Source organism: Salvelinus namaycush, chromosome 20 (genome assembly GCF_016432855.1).
Source record: "Salvelinus namaycush isolate Seneca chromosome 20, SaNama_1.0, whole genome shotgun sequence".
Taxonomy (NCBI): Eukaryota; Metazoa; Chordata; class Actinopteri; order Salmoniformes; family Salmonidae; genus Salvelinus; species Salvelinus namaycush.
Window position 1 is genome coordinate 13,467,828 of NC_052326.1, and position 16,837 is coordinate 13,484,664.

At 41.9% G+C, this 16,837-nt stretch overlaps 1 protein-coding gene across 7 annotated transcripts in view; it reads left to right on the top strand.

Annotated features, from left to right (window-relative positions):
* The window catches only part of LOC120065057 (forkhead box protein P1-B), a 210,141-nt gene that overhangs the window by 69,804 nt on the left and 123,500 nt on the right, over window positions 1–16,837 (top strand). For 6 of the 7 annotated variants that reach the window (XM_039015733.1, XM_039015729.1, XM_039015728.1 and 3 more), the window contains exon 4: window positions 16,278–16,344. The gene's annotated coding sequence lies outside the window, so the exon portion shown is untranslated. Of the gene's footprint in view, window positions 1–7,791; window positions 7,964–16,277; window positions 16,345–16,837 lie in introns of those variants that run through there. The other variant, XM_039015726.1, reaches the window with a different exon arrangement.

Genomic DNA, 16,837 nt, shown 5'->3' on the forward strand with positions numbered 1-16,837 from the left:
AGACAACAGCCGAGAGGAATATCGTCTTAAATGCTCTTTGTTGAGCACGGAGCGATTTGACTGAGAATAACATCACTTATTGACATAAAGAATACACTTTTTGTTGTTTACTTGTTAGTACTGTAATATGGTCTCTCCCAGTTTATGGTTTTCAGGTTATGTATTTAATGAGTGGAATGGCTAGTGTCACAGACAGAGAAGAGTCTGGCTCTCTGAGAGGAAGGGACCTAAGCCACACATACTTAGCCTATCCGTCCCAGTTCATGCAAAACCGTTTTGTCTGTTTGACTGGCTGTAAAAGTGCAACAAACGTTGGTGACACGAAGAACAACGTTAATGATATCCTCTGCAATTTAATCGGCTGATCAGCTCAGGCCTGTAAGCAAATTGTGTGGGCTTGTGTAAGTGAGGGGGAGCAACAGGAATATATCATCTCAACAAGTGAATGGATGAAGTCCTGCTGACAGTTGCTTGACTGATCACTTACTAGAGACGGTCACCCTGCATCTGTTTACCACAGCACAGCCACATGATGCTGGAGCTCCATGTGTGTAATGGAGCTATTTCCCTTGGCTCCTCTGTAACCTGTGCTAACTTATAGTTATGTCCTTCAGCCCCACTCACTCACTGCTGCTCAACTTTCCATCATAGCGTAGGGGGAAAGTTTTTATGATCATAATCACACCTAGCCAACACCGCTATGTAAATATAGTATTATCGGCGATTCCAATTTGGTTAAAGTGGCATGAATGTGGGTGATACAGACATCTCTCTGTTCGGTCTGTGACACGGGCGAAATAGGCTACAGTTAGGAGTCAAGGGTATCTTGCTTTTAGGTAATAGAGGTATGTTACAGGAATATACTCATGTAAAATAAAAAAAGAACAACTACCGCTGTTTTCAACATTCAAAAACGGAGCTGATGTTAAGAATGGAACCCACAATCTGTAGATGTGCAACTCCAGTTCACACATGGAAATTTAAATGGAATATCTAGATCTGAATTGTGTTATTTCAATATTCAAATATTAATACAAAACAATTGAATGCTGCATGGCCCTAACTATTTGCATTCAGCTCTGTTTGTTATTGGAACAAAGATGACTTGGTAAAGAGAAAGGGGGAATTCAGTGAGTGGCACGCAAACAAACCTTTTGTCTTCCTATTGTAGGCAAATTAAACTACAGTGTTGATGTGCATGTACTCAAATACAATACACTTTATACTTGTTTTATTTAGCAAAACTATGTAATTCAGTATTCTGTCGTGATATACTGCAGTGCCTGAAAGGATCCAATATACTTGAATGCCTGGCTTGTATGAAGAGTCAACTCAATTCCACTGTGAAATACATTTTTTGGACGGAGCATCATCATTCCTCTTATGGTTCCAACATAATAGATTCTATTGTGTCCTGTAGATGTTTGTTTGAGTACTCCACTCACTCTCCCGCTCTCTTAGAAATACATGTTACACCCAACAAGCTGCCCTTCTCTCCTTCTCTCCTCAGTTAGCGTGGGAATTAGTCTGTAGGTCAGGCACTGGGAGGACAGACAGACAGGAAAGGAGGGGGGGAGGGGGAGTAGGACCCCTCCACTATTTGACAGGGTTAAGCATTGTGAAAGATTGCCAGTGCAAGCTGTGACATCTGTAGCAAGTATCAACGTGAACTGTAATTAAGTAGAATCAGTGATTTTTAATTCTATATTCTACGTAATAACAGAGCAGTAATTAATAATTTAAGGGAAGGGGCTGCAGCCGGACCCTGTTTCTCCTGTGTTTAACTTTAGCCAGTGTCATTGTCCGGCACTTTGATTAATTGGTTATCTCTCTTGACTATACATCTCCATGAAATATCTCTTTCCATCTGTCATTAAACTGCACATGGAAATTGGTTCTATATATGTAATCAGGTACTGCAGGGGGGAACACCAGATCAGAAAAAAAATAGCCACCAGGATATACTGATAACCGTAGTATACCGTTATGACTGTGACCTAATATGGGGAATCATTGGGAAAGTTGCTTTTCTTTTATCTGTTGCAAATGACATTGAATTATTCTGTATGATAATAGGATAGAGAGCTCATACATTTGTATGATCAGACTGAAGGAGCTGTGTGTTGCTGGTGCTAGTCCTGGCCTACACAGTGAATAGTGACCAGTCAGCCAGAGATTGGCTAGCCTGTCAAATAAAGATTAGGCCTTCATTTCTTCATCTAATCCCTGTAAATTTCTCACGGAAGAACTTTGTGAACGGAGAGCTGTTACTGGAGCGCGGCTTTACAGCTCGTGTCTCTTCCTTTATCTCTACATGTACACCTCAGTGAACTAAACAACCTGTTGTTTTCAATTGCTGTGGTCAATTCCTCCGACAGACATGTTTGGATTACAGCTTTCAAAGAGCAGTTTAAATTGGAACAGTTTCTCCAAGGTTCCCATGGTAATTAGGTGATTGATTCTTTATTTTCTGGATGGTGGAGCATTGTCAGGGTAAACTTCTGCTGTAGCAACACCACATAGTCATTAAGAAAAGCAAGTTAGACTGGGTTTTGATAGCCATTTATACTTTGCCTTCCTAAAGGTTTTGAAGTTTAATATCCTCATATTAAGCTATTGGGGAGGGGGGGTGTCTTCAGTTTCCTCTTCAAAATTGCTGTTCATTCTTTTTATTGAATTATTAATTGTATGTGTTGAATTATTGACTGAAGTAAATTTCTGATCAAATGAATATTAACACTCTGAAATATTCATGATCGATGTTAAAAATGATGAACTTGCAGACCTATTAATATAATCATAAACAGACACTGGAAAGGAAAGTCACAAGTCAAGTGTGCAGGCACTGACTGACCTCATGGTGATTTGTGCATAAGTTTCCCTAGATCTTCCTCTAGGGTCAGTTCATATAGGATAGCTATGTTTAGTTGGCTGTCTGTGTGCTTCCTGTCTGACCAGTGTCATGGGTGGGTGCAGCTCAGGGCATCAGGTGATGACAGGTGGGGGGGACTTGATGACCCTTCGTCTGCATGTGATCTGTCACATCTCACCTGTCTGCAGCTGACTCCAGATCAGTCACAGGGCAGGAGAGGAAAGTTACAGAGATACAGTACTTTGAGCCCCGTGTAGGGATAGGCCTTCTTTCAACTCTCTGATTGGCAGGCAGAGGCCCAATGAGATCCATTTTTCACTGTTCTTTTAACCCTTCCCAACCACAGGTTGTCTGAGAATCCAACAAGCTAAAGTTAGAGTATATTTGGTTGAACAGTGTTGTTGTTGAAAACATAATTTCATTTTAGAATTTTTCCAAGTATTAGCAGTGAAATATATTTGAACCAATGGCTTAAGGAGAGTTTAATCTACTCTTTTGTCTGTTTTGATTAATCTGTAGTTATTTTTATTACTTATTCAGCAAATATATGATATATTCATAAAGTACTTTACTTTGTTCTTACAATTGCCCCATTGTATAAATACAATATGGAAATCTGAAAAAAATAAACCATTACTGTAACACTAATGAAAAGCACCTTAAAATATGGTTACAATAATTATGTTTTAAATGTTAATGTCAGTTGAGAGCATAATAAAGACGACATGATAGACTCACTATTCAAAATCTGATAGCCAGGGAGAAGCAAATTATTTCAAATATTTGATATTTAAATTATTTTCAAATGAACAGAGACATGAGCAGAATGAAAGGCGAGTAGTTTCCCCTGGTGATACTCTCGGGGCGTCTTTGTTTCCTTGGTGTGTCTCCGGCTCATTAATGTTCAGAGCATGTGAGAGAACCAGCAGCACTGTACTCCATAACCCATGGCACTGTGCTGTGTGCTGTGCTGTGTGACACCCCGGGCCCCATGCATACATGCAGCACACAGAGAAATCCCCCAGCCATTTACAGTCCACTGGTTCATTCAGGAAGGGATGGCCGCCGAGCTGTCCTGATTAAAATGACAATAGTCTAATTAACTCGACCTCGGTGTCAGTGCACAAAACGGCTGCTGGCCCGCCACTTTCTGTCTGAAAAGCCTTTGTCTTCACGCCATCCAAAAATAAGAAGTTTTTCAGGCAAATGCCTCAACCCCTTCGATGAGATTTACTAATGGCAATTATTTTTTATAAGCTAATTAAATCTATGCAGTTTCAATTTTTTTATTCTGTGGAATCCCCGAGGGATTCGTCATTTGGGGGATAGTATTACAAGCACCTTCAAGCACTGTTAGTCGTTTTAAAATATTATATACAATTATAAAACGGTCTGTTTGTGCTCAACCTGATTTTATTTCAAACATGGTTAATTACACTCACTCTCCAGTGATCTCACTCTCTGAAGAAACAGAAGCCCATCCCTCTGGTCCCCTCATCTTCTGCCCCCTAACTGCTAGCTTTGTGAACAGACAGACAGACCAGATAAAGACAGGCCAGAGATGGAGGATTGAAGCAAATGAACCCATTTTATAGACAAGTTGAACATTTTAACCAGATAACAATTTCATATTTCATGCTCCACAACAGAGATATTTGAGAGAGGGATTTCGCTCTTGCCCTACAGTCTGTTGCCATTATTTTATACTCTCATCTAAAGGAAGCGGGAATAGAAAGAGAAAAAAAACACAACAAAAAACTTTAATGACCGAACTGGAAACTGCTTTCTCTTCTATTATCCTTCTGCTGGTGATTAGGGTCTACAGGGAGATAATTACGCTTTAGTTTTGACTTAATGAATCGAAAACTTCTCTCTTCTTCTGAAAGGAAGGGCAGATCTTTTGTGCCACTATCTGAAGACATCTTCCACCCTTGACAATGCACACTGAGAATTGGTTTTGTTTTAAGGTTGGAGTCCCCCCGCCTCCCCCTCCCGTCGCTTGTCAGTCTAGGGCTGATATGAGGGATCTCTCTCTCTCGCTCTCTCTCTCTCGCACTCACTCACTCAGTCACTCACTCACTCACTCACTCACTCACTCACTCACTCACTCACTCACTCACTCACTCACTCACTCACTCACTCACTCACTCACTCACTCACTCACTCACTCACTCACTCACTCACTCACTCACTCACTCACTCACTCACACACACCAGTGCTGGTGTCAGATGGAATCTGAGCACTATGTGTGCATGCAGGTACAGGGGAAAACATCAAATGAAAACATCACAACATGTCCTCTGGGATGTGTGCTGAATGGACACATAATAACACCCCCTTCCAATATCTACAGCACATAAAGGGAAAAATATACAAAGGTAAATACCTCACCCACTGGTCCCGAATGTCCATCTAACAAGGACTACCAGAAAGTATCCACAAATGACAACTACTTTTTAAATATACTAAACAAAAATGTAATCGCAACATGTAAAGTATTGGTCCCATCTAAAATGTGCAGTTTTGTCACAATAGAATACCACAGATGTCTTAAGTTTTGAGGGAGCATGCAATTGGCATACTGACTGCAGGATTGTCCACCAGAGCTGTTGCCAGATAATTTTATGTTAATTTCTCTACCATAAGCCGCTTCCAACGTTGCTTTAGAGAATTTGGCCGTACCTCCAACCGGCCTCACAACCGCAGACCACGTGTAACCATGCCAGCCCAGGACCTCCACATCTGGCTTCTTTACCTGCGGGATCGTCTGAGACCAGCCACCTGGACAGCTGATGAAACCTAGGAGTATTTATTTCTGTAATAAAGCCCTTTTGTGGGGAAAAACAAATTCTGATTGGCTGGGTCTGGCTCCCAAGTGGGTGGGTCTATGCACTCCCAGGCCCACCCATGGCTGCACCCCTGATCAGTCATGTGAAATCCATAGATTAGAGCCTAATGAATTTATTTCAATTGACAATTTCCTTCTAACTCAGTAAAATCTTTGAAATTGTTGCATGTTGCATTTATATTTTTGTTCAGTATATAATTATAAACTGGGTGGTTCAAGCCCTGAATGCTGATTGACTGACAGCCGTGGTATATCAGACTGTATACCACGGGTATGACAAAACGTTTAGTTTTACTTCTCTAATTACGTTGGTAACCAGTTTATAATAGCAATAAAGCACTTCTGGAGTTTGTGGTATATGGCCAATATACCATGGCTACGGGCTGTATCCAGGCACTCTGTGTTGCGTTGTGCCTAAGAACAGCCCTTAGCCGTGGTATATTGGCCATATACCTCATCCCCTCGGGCCTTATTGCTTAAATGAAACGCACAGGTTTTAATTTACTATGGAAAACACAGGGGCCACATGTATCATTTGACATTTAACAGCCCAGAGAGACATCTCTTTTGAAATGAATGGAAGTGAAGTGTGGACTAGCCACCAGTTGGTGCTGTGTAGAACAAGTGGTGGCCAGAGAGCACATATTTAACTGTCCTTGTGGAAGTTCACATCTGGTGTGTGGAGCTGGGCGACTCGACGGCAGGGCAGTCCCTCCCCCGACGCCACTCTCACATTTCATCATCTGTTCTCCAGCACCGGGGAGCTCCGGCATAAGTTGGCTGCTCTGGATCCATCTGTTGTTATTATTTTCCACTGATAATTGGCTTGAACAATGGAATGCCTGTGTCTCCCTGCCTTTGAAACCATACACCCTGTTTATTTTCCAGACGTCTCATTTCTGCTCTCTCCTTCTCTTTCTTTCCCTCTATCTCCCCCTCTCCCCTCTCTCTCTCTCTCCCGCTTACTCCCTCCCTAGACCGGTGTCTGCACCCCCTCTTCCTTCATTTCTGCTTCTTCCCCTTCTACGTTTGAGAGGGGCTTGCATGAAAATGACATCTTTGACTGGGCGCATCAGTATGTGTCACTCAGCATCTAAAGCTGGGCTCCAGATTTTCTTCGGGGCTCGGCTCCCATTCTCTTTGGTTCACTTGAAGTTTTAGTCATGAAGCCTGGCAGATTCAGGCAGACACTCCAGGAGTCTCGCTCCGTTGTGAGTTTCTGCATTTATATCCCGAGAGAGGGGGATAGAGAGACAGAGAGTAAGAGGGAGGGAGGGAGGAAGAGAGAGAGGGAGAGCAAGAAAGAGAGGGTCTGTAGACTGTAGGAGTGGACATTTGCGGCTATTCTAAATCACTTTATATGTGTTTTTTTCCTGGCTCTGAAGACCTAGCCTGTATTTCCTTTACATCCTCTAGGATGTGTCCATAGGGGTGCAGCAGGGAGCAAAGAGGAGGATGAATAAAAGCAGTAGCAGTATGATACTTTTACTGGACATAATTGAAAGGAAAATTCAAGCCCCAAAGTGACCTACCTTAACTACACTATACGGTTTTAGTTAGTGGATATATCCGTTTGAATTTTCTATAGATTATATACTATGTAACGTTTGGTTACACAAGTTAAGTGGGTAGCTGAAATTGATATTTTAAAAGTTGAAGATTAGATATTTGTTATTGATGTATTAAAAACAGACTGATAGAAACAATTTGTATTTGAAAAAAATCCTACAGCATTATACTATAGTCATGTGTTTGCATGTGTCTTTGTCTTTGCAATAAACTTTGAGCCCTCTATAACATTAAGGACAAACGCAGTCATTTTTGTTTCTGGACTGGTTGTGTGGCTGTTCTGGAGTGTGTTAATTTGTTCGGCTTGCGGAGGACAGGTAGGGTTCTCAGCAGGCGCCTGCTCCTCTCTGCCTGGGCTATGCCAGTCCTTCATTTGCTGAGTGTTTGTGTTTATGCAAAAGGGCCTCTTCCTGCATATTTAATCTAGAGCAAGGCACTGGCTTTTGTTGTGTTTAGACCACATACCTCCAGTCCCTCTGAGCACTGCAGTCAGGACTCCCTTCAGCTCTCTCACACTACAACTACTTCTACTACTTCTACTGCTACTAGCTACTACTAACACTGACAGGCTTTTCTTCAGTTTGAGAAGTGGATTGTAGACGTCTTGTTAAACCTGGAGGAATCTACATTCATGGTTCATTAATGTAATGAAACTCAGGCTCACCGTTCATGGGTAAGTCAGTAATGATTTTCATTTAGCATTTTCTCATCGTCTCTCGTCTTGTATGGGTTCATGTTGGGTGTGTGTCTGCTGTAAGTGTGTTCTGTAAGTGTTGTACAGAACTGTGCCGTAGGTAGAGATGCGTTCCTCTGAAGAGCTGAAGTTATTTTGGAGGTCCAGTGTTTTAGACTGAAGACTGCCTTCAGACGGACTTAAGGGCTGCCTGGCCGGTGGTCCACTAGTGCTTGCATAGAAGAGGCTTGCATTGTGTGAACTTCACTCCTGTTCTTTAGTTCAGTAGGCTCAAGCTGTGTGATTAGTAAAGTAGTGAATGTGCTGCTCTCACGGGTTCCTCTCACCTTCTCTCCCTCCGTCCGTCTTTGTCCGGGGAAATGGAATCTGCGGTTATTGATATTAATAGCACACAGGATCTGTGGCGGGTGAATGGAGGAGCAGGGCACAGAGACTTGGGAGTGGAAACGTGATATCGCAGGAGAGAATTGACAGTCCTTCTGTTTGAAAGGGTGGAAAGGAATTGGCCGTAGAAATAGCATTGCATAATCTGGCTGTAGGTTAGCCCCTTTGTGCTGTCAATGTGAGTAGGGTGCATATCTCCGTCTACACCGTTGTATTTTTGTGTGCTCGGAGTGAGACTTCTTGAGTCCAACTCTCTCTCTCTCCCTGTCTGCCTCTCTCTGTCCCAGCTAGAACTTCTCAATTGTAGGAGAAACCATATGAAAAAGTGATTTTTTTCTGTTTGCTTCCTGGATCAGTAGATTAGAATTTGTGTAGAGCCAGAGTGAAGTAATTTGGGTATCCAGAGGAAGGGAATGCTCTATTCAAAGAGCTCTGTTAACATTTAAATAGTGTAAAGAAATGCGCAGCCTTGTTTGTTCTGGGTTAGGAGTGAAATTCCACTTCCTTGGTATTAAAGCGGCAAAGCTCTTTCTGTGTACTCTGTGTTTTGTTCTTAGCTCAGCAAAACGTGAGGGCAGGTCCAAAGAATCTCTGGGATCAGACAGGCTGACATTCAGCAGGCTGCACTGTTGCCTTTTCAGCTTACAGGAAGAAAAAAACTCCAAAAGGGCTTGAGGGAAGTTGGGTTTAATTGGTGGGTTTTGAGCTTGTTTTGCGTGTCAGAAAGTGCTGTTGTTTACAGTCTATGTGAGTGTGCAATATAATGCCACAATCCTTGCCAATCGCATTGAGAGAGAAAATATGCTTGATATTTTGAAGCTGTTTTATGAGACGTAGTTACGTTTTCATTGAATCAGTCTGTCTTAATAAAGCATGAAAGAAATGAAGACAAAATTACTATTCAGTCAGCCCTTTAGTGAATCACAGCTGTAAACAGCTGCATTTGTTTCAGAATGAGTCATGCCTTATATCAGGGTTTCCCAAACTTTTTCACTCAGGCCCCCTTTCAGCATTGGGGAACACATGGGCACAAGCACTGTTCATGACACAAACTGTCCACATCCCTCTTGTTGGCTGAGAGAACATTTTAAATATTTAAGCTTATTTCATGCAATTCTACACATTTTGTCATGGAGTGCAGAGAACATTTTGCCATGTCTAATGTGTATTCATGTGATATTTGAGTGACTCAAACATCTATGGACAAAATCTATGGACAAAAAAACCTAGCTAATAAACGTTAGCTGACAATACAGTGCATTCGGAAAGTATTCAGACCACTTGACTTTTTCCACATTTTGTTATGTTACAGCCTTATTCTAAAATGAATGACAGAAAAAAATCCTCATCAATCTACACACAATACCCCATAATGACAAAGCAAAAACAGGTTTTTAGATTTTTTTTCAAATGTATTAAAAATAAAAAAACGGAGATACCTTATTTACATAAGTATTCAGACCCTTTGCTATGATACTCGAAATTGAACTCAGGTGCTTCCTGTTTCCATTGATCATTCTTGAGATTTGAAATTTGAAAGACACATGCCTGTCTATATAAGGTTCCACAGTTGACTGTGCATATCAGAGCAAAAACCAAGCCATGAGGTCGAAGGAATTGTCCGTAGAGCTCAGAGTCAGGATTTTGTCAAGGCACAGATCTGGGTAAGGGTACCAAAACATTTCTGCAGCATTGAAGTTCCCCAAAAACACAAGGGCCGCCATCATTCTTAAATGGAAGAAGTTTGGAACCACCAAGACTCTTCCTAGAGCTGGCCGCGGGGCCAAACTGCGCAATCGGTGGAAAAGAGCCTTGGTCAGGGAGATGACCCATAACCCGGCGGTCACTCTGACAGAGCTGCAGAATTCCTCTGTGGTGATGGGAGAACCTTCCAGAAGGACAACCATCTCTGCAGCACTCAAACAATCAGGCCTTTATGGTTGAGTGGTCAGACGGAAGCCACTCTTCAGTAAAAAGCACAAGACAGCCTGCTTGTAGGATGGAACTCTTTGGCCTGAATGCCAAGCGTCACGTCTGGAGGAAACCTGGCACCATCCCTAGGGTGAAGCATGGTGGTGGCAGCATCATACTGTGGGATTGTTTTTCAGTGGCAGGGACTGGGAGACTAGTCCGAATTGAGGGAAAGATGATGGAGCAAAGTACAGAGAGATCCTTGATGAAAACCTGCTCCAGAGCGCTTAGTACCTCAGACTGGGGACCAAGGTTCACCTTCCAACAGGACAACAACCCTAAGCACACCGCCAAGACAACGCAAGAGTGGCTTCGGAACAAGTCTCTGAATGTCTTTGAGTGGCCCAGCCAGAGCCCGGACTTGAACCCAATCAAACATCTTTGGAGAGAACTGAAAATAACTGTGCAGAGACACTCCCCATCCAACCTGACAGAGCTTGGGAGGATATGCAGAGGAGAATAGTGTCATGCCTGCTCCCGCTTTCCCTCGAGTGCCAGGCTGCCCAGCACTACGCACTCCTGCCACCATCATTATGCACACCTGCTCCCCTCGTCACGAGCATCAGCGATTCATTGCACTAACCTGGACTCAATCACCTGTGTTATTTCCTCCCTTATATCTGTCTGTTCCCCAGCTTTGTTCCCCGCTTCAGCATTAATTTGTCATTTTGTTACCCGGTTCTGATGCTATTCCTATCCTGTTCCATGTCTGTGCTATATTAAATATTCACTCTCTGTACCTGCTTCTCATCTCCAGCGTTGGTTCTTACAGAGTGCTGAAGCTATCAAATGAATCATTGAGGTGTGCTGGCTTTTTAGTCTTGGTGGTGACATTGGGTCCGGGGCCGCCACCGATGAAACCAGGGGGGTGCCTCAGCTGGTTCGTCAGGCTTCCACACCCTAGCTGGTTCGAGAGGTTTCCTTGCCCCCAGACGGATCACCAGGCTCCCACACCTCTGCCTGTTCAACGGGCTTCTACACCCCAGCCGGCTTGTCCAGCGCCCATGCCTCGGCCGGCCCGTCAGGCTCGCCCAGGTGGGACGCCGGGTGGCGCCCCCTAGAGTTGGGCTTCTGTCACGCCTGCTCCCGCTTTCCCTCCCTGCCCAGGATTACGCACTCCAGCCACCATCATTACGCACACCTGCTCCCCTCGTCACGCGCATCAGTGATTCATTGCACTCACCTGGACTCAATCACCTGTGTTATTTCCTCCCCTGTAGCTGTCTGTTCCCCGCTTCAGCATTAATTGTCGTTTGTCGTTTTGTTACCCAGTTCTGATGCTGTTCCTCTCCTGTTCCATGTCTGTGCTATATTAAATCTTCACTCTCCGTACCTGCTTCTCATCTCCAGCGTCGGTTCATACAAATGTGAGAAACTCCCCAAATACAGGTACCAAGCTTGTAGCGTCAATCCCAAGAAGACTCGAGGCTGTAATCACTGACAAAGGTGCTTCAACAAAGTACTGAGTAAAGGGTCTGAATACTTATGTAAATGTTATTTTTCCGTTTTTTATTTGTAATAAATTTGCAAGCATTTCAAAAAAACTGTTTTGCTTTGTCATTATGGGGCATTGTGTGTAGATTGATTGGGAGAAAAGCCGAATTAATCCATTTTAGAATAAAGCTGTAATGTAACAAAATGTGGAAAAAGTCAAGGAGTCTGAATACTTTCCGAATGCACTGTAGCTTTCGAATGTCTGCAATGACTGACATGACAAGAGGGAAACTGATGATGCACTACCAATTTCGAAATTACACCTTGTGCATTTTACTATTACAACTTTCAGGAGTAAGTTAAAAGCAGGACAAAAAACTTTTAAAAATGACCCCTCGCGGTTTGGAACCTTAGATTCCTTAGATTCGCCTTAGATTGTCCTGTGTTTCAGAGCACAGACAGTGGCTCTGAGTATGCAAAAAAAAAAAAAAAATTGTAGTATGCGACAATCGAGTATACTTTAAATGTCCTGATGTCATATTCATTTTGGCTTTGACAACAGCTGATCAGTTGCATATGGGGATGCGCTACCGAAATCAATGAATAGTGATAAAGAACGCAATCGCACATGACGCATTCTCAGTGTGTGAAAATAGAATGAGTTATAGTATGTGAATCTTCAAAAATCGAGTTTGGTTTAAATGCCAGGATGTTATACTCATTTCAGCTTTTCATCTATTAGAATTTGATGCACAGTTTTCCACAATGCGTTGGAAAAGGTGGGCTGGCTACGAGTGACAGGCCCTAGTTCTCTTCAAGTAGCCAAACAACAAAACTAGGCTACTTAATTGGGAAGATTCCGAATAGCGAAGCTTCTGCGGTGGTGTTCAAATTTAGTTTTTGTTCTCCTTAAAATGATCACGAATATTGCATCGTAGGCTACATCTTTGAAAACAGAAGTCTATTATTATTATTATTATTATTATTATTATTCGTTTTTTTAAGTGAATTTCTGTTTTTTTAATTGAAAAGTGTTTCTTGTCCTTTTGGCCTTTGTCAGAGCTTTTAAAATAAATACTTAACCATCTTTTGATTTCTGCATGTGTCTGCAACGGGGACTTGGGATGTGGCTGCGTTATTGATGTCATGTTAATCAGGCCTTTTGATTTGAACACATGGATTGTTTTAGTTTTGAAGGCTAGACTAACTATTTAATTTATGGATCAAGCCTTAGCAGTCATTCTGATCTCGTTCCCAATGATCAATGCTTTACTTTATTATGTTGCGGTTCTGAATTTACGATGCACCCGACTGTCAATGTTTTTTTGGTGCAATAGCCTTTAGATTTGTACTAGGCTATGTCATTTAATTTATATATATGTTACAGTACTTTGGCTTCACTAACAAAATATGTTGAAATGGATCCAAATGACCTGTTTCTGTCTTCAGTCCTTTTTTAATTATGGTAGATGGGCTATATGGGCTAGGGTATAGGTCGAATGTGATAGTCTGCCTATAACCAGCCTGAGTAGGCCTATAACTCCATTAGGTTGAATGTGGTAGTCAACCTGTAGCCAGCCTGAGTAGGCCTACTCTATCAGAGTTTAGAGAAAGTAATCGAATTGGAAATGAGCTGTTATCAGGCTGGTTAATTAATGCGATGCATGTCTGTTGAATTTGGAAAGATCCACCCGCACTCGGCCCCGCCCCACCTACTCAGCTAGTCAGGAGCCACTACTGCGTTGCGGCCGTGGCATACTGCATACTTTTTACTAAACGGTATGTGCTAAAGAGTATGCGACAATGAGTAAGTATGTAGTACGCTAGTATGGGTATTTGGACACGGCCAGTGACTAGGAAAATCTTCGGTACACACACCCTAAAAACAAACACTAATGTCCTGAATATAGATATCACTGACTCTGCACTGCCTATCCTGTTGGACACCCTCTTATTATCCTTCCTAAGCTCTTTATATACATCCACCACCCATTTACAGAGACCAATGTTAAACCAATCCAATGCTACGTTATGTTTTCACATAATGGTGTTTAGTTCATGGTATGATAAATAGACCAATCTGTGTAGAATGATGCAGCTAGCGTCACTAAGTGATCGAAACATGCTGGCTAGGCTGAAAGGACAGTGAGTGAGGAACCTCTGGCATGTCCTATTGACAGACAGCCATCGAGTTGGGCATCCATTAATATGGTAATGACGTGTGAAAGTTCATTAACGACCCGCCACGGAAGTAGCCACAAAAGTAGCCACAAATATCGTATTAAGCATGCTCAGAGTAATTAATGGAATAACTTTACTTTGTGGTAAATATTCATGGCCTCTTCTTTTCTGTCAGAATGGTGTGAAGAGAGTAGAGAGCTTGTCCATTAGAAGGGCTGAAGAGCCGTCCAGAGTGGATGTGGGGCCTTTTGTTCGGATTGGGTGCGTTTCAGTGGAGGGGTATTAATTCATATTTTGAACATGCGATCCTGCAACAAAGCCAGAGGCAGCATTGATAACATACCTAGAACATGAGAGCATATTATAGAGCATATTTTGAAGCAGTGACCTCCTCTCGCAAAGGGGTTCCACTTCACAGTTCTGTCTTTGTTCACATTCAAAAACATAGTCATACCACTCAAATAGTCTGAACCAAGAAAAAAAACATTCCAATGAGATGAAATACTGTGTATTTATGCATGCATCACAATCAAGAACAAGAATGTCCATGTAGTTGAACATAACGATTATGCTTATTTGTTGCTACGGCAAACTCCATTTAACACAACATACGCTGTAGGAACAGAATTGGCACATGCTTTTAAATCAAAGCAGTCTTTCTGTGTCTGTATCTCTGTCTTCCCAACAGATATGATAAGGCTTAGAACTCCCATGATTAACACTTTTGTTGTCCTTCTTTTTCTCCTCCCCACACAACACACATGTACCGAGCTGTCCGTTCAACCGCATTTTTAGATGCTCCTCTGCTTTCTTTTGTCTTAGGAAGTTGTTGCGTTTTGATTCATGTTCTTAGCCGAGCCCTCTCGCTGAGCGGTAACATAACCCACCTGGGTGGGTAATCATCTCAACCAGGAGTTATTCTGTTCCCTCAAATCTCAATGGTGGAGTGTGTGATGGGCTCCACAAACCCAACTGGGCAGAGCAGCATGCGCTTGTTTATCCACACCCTCAGCTCTCGGCACCCCCACCGCTCTAAACGCTACTATTACAGCCGCGTGCAGTTTTAAATTGACACAATTATCTATTTAAGTGTTACAAGATGTGCATTATATTGCGGAGAAGGAGGGGGGAAAAAAGCACTGACACAGTTGCTATCAGAGTTATGTTGTTTCCTTTTTTCTCTCCAATACACATTTTCTATCATTAAAGTGATGGAACATTTATCTAAATGGATGTTATGCATTGGGTAAACTCATTTAGTTCCCTGGGCCTTTTCAGGTGATAGGGATTAATGATGTTTAGTAGTTTGAAACTGAAAATATCTGTCATTTGTCACCACTTGGCCATTGATTTACGATGTCATTGATGATATGTTAATTTAAGTGTAATGAATCAGAATAATAAGAGAGTTGTGTAAGAATAGTTCATTTTTAGATAAACACTTTAGACCTGCACAAATGCCTGGCCACAGCTTTGACTGCCAAATGTAAACTTCACAAAGGAACAGTGTCAGAGAGTTGGAATTTTTTTCATATTTGGATATGCTTTAATGCTTTTATTCAAATGCTTCTGAGATATTGCCCATAGTCACTTTTCAGTTTACCATAAAAATACGATTGTATTTCTTTTTTGGGAGGTTGAGTGCTCAGTATAGAGTGCACAGTGCATGCTGAACAGCTAGTGCCCTCCAGAATGTTCTATTATTCCAGTAAGCATAAGACAGGTGTGCTCTTCCACCAGGTGGAGTCATCTTTGACAACGGCAAGGGATATAAAAAAAAAATTCTTGCAAATAAATGGTTCATTTTCATTTAACAGCCTCATTGTTCGCTTTATTGTCCTCCACAGCTACAGTATAGTGAACGACTGTACTTACGGTATCAACCAGATGGAAATGTACAGATGCGGTAGACAACGAGACTAGGATAGCTACGTGTGACTTGTAGCCTTCTGTTTGATGCTGATGGTTACACAGAAGGTAGACTCTATACATCTACAACCACTCTGAGAAGAGTCTGAAGATTTATGACACCATTAAAAGGAAAGACAAACAAAAACAGCTGGATGGAAAAACAAAACATTCTACTTCTTTATAATTACCCAGGAAAAGTGTTATACCTGTTATTTCTGTAATTGTGATCAATCCTGATCATTAGCAATAAGCAGTTGAGTGGCCTCATACAGCAAACTGTATTAATAAACATTGATTTTGTCTGTTTATCTTTCAGCCATTTTATTTGTGGTGATTGCTGATGACAAATGCGGTAGTTAGTGGCAGTGATTATTCAATAACAACCTCTAATTCCCATGTCCTCTGTCTTCAGGGCAAGGAGGCTGAAGTCACTACGCTGGAACTGAAGATTGCTTTAAACAAGCAAGTCCTTCTAGAAGGTAAACACACAATTATTCATTAGATTTCAAACTCAATGTTGAGGGTGAATGTTGTATCAGATTGGCTTAATAAATAACTGCTGCAGTCTGGTTGCCTTGTTTGTACATTTGGTGAAACAAAAACCTTGCTCTGAAGGTTCACTGTCAAACATTTGAAAATCTACATGGTGACTAAGTGTTGACATTTCTCATCATGATCATGCTATGATGAATCTATGCATGACTTATTTTAGTTGATGTTATACAGTACGGTTTGTTATGTAAGCAGAAGATGAGGTCTGTAGTGTGTAGTAGACTTTTGCATGTAGAGAGATCAGATATACTGTATATCTTAGAGTGCAAATATAGGTAGGTACATATCTGAGTAGTTCATGTTTATGGACTCACCAAAGGGCATTTTACCTAAAAGCAGTTATTGGCATGGAATTTCTATGTTTCCCCTCAGTACTGTCTCTCAGTCATGATATAGTGTATCACAGTTCCTTATGAGAAA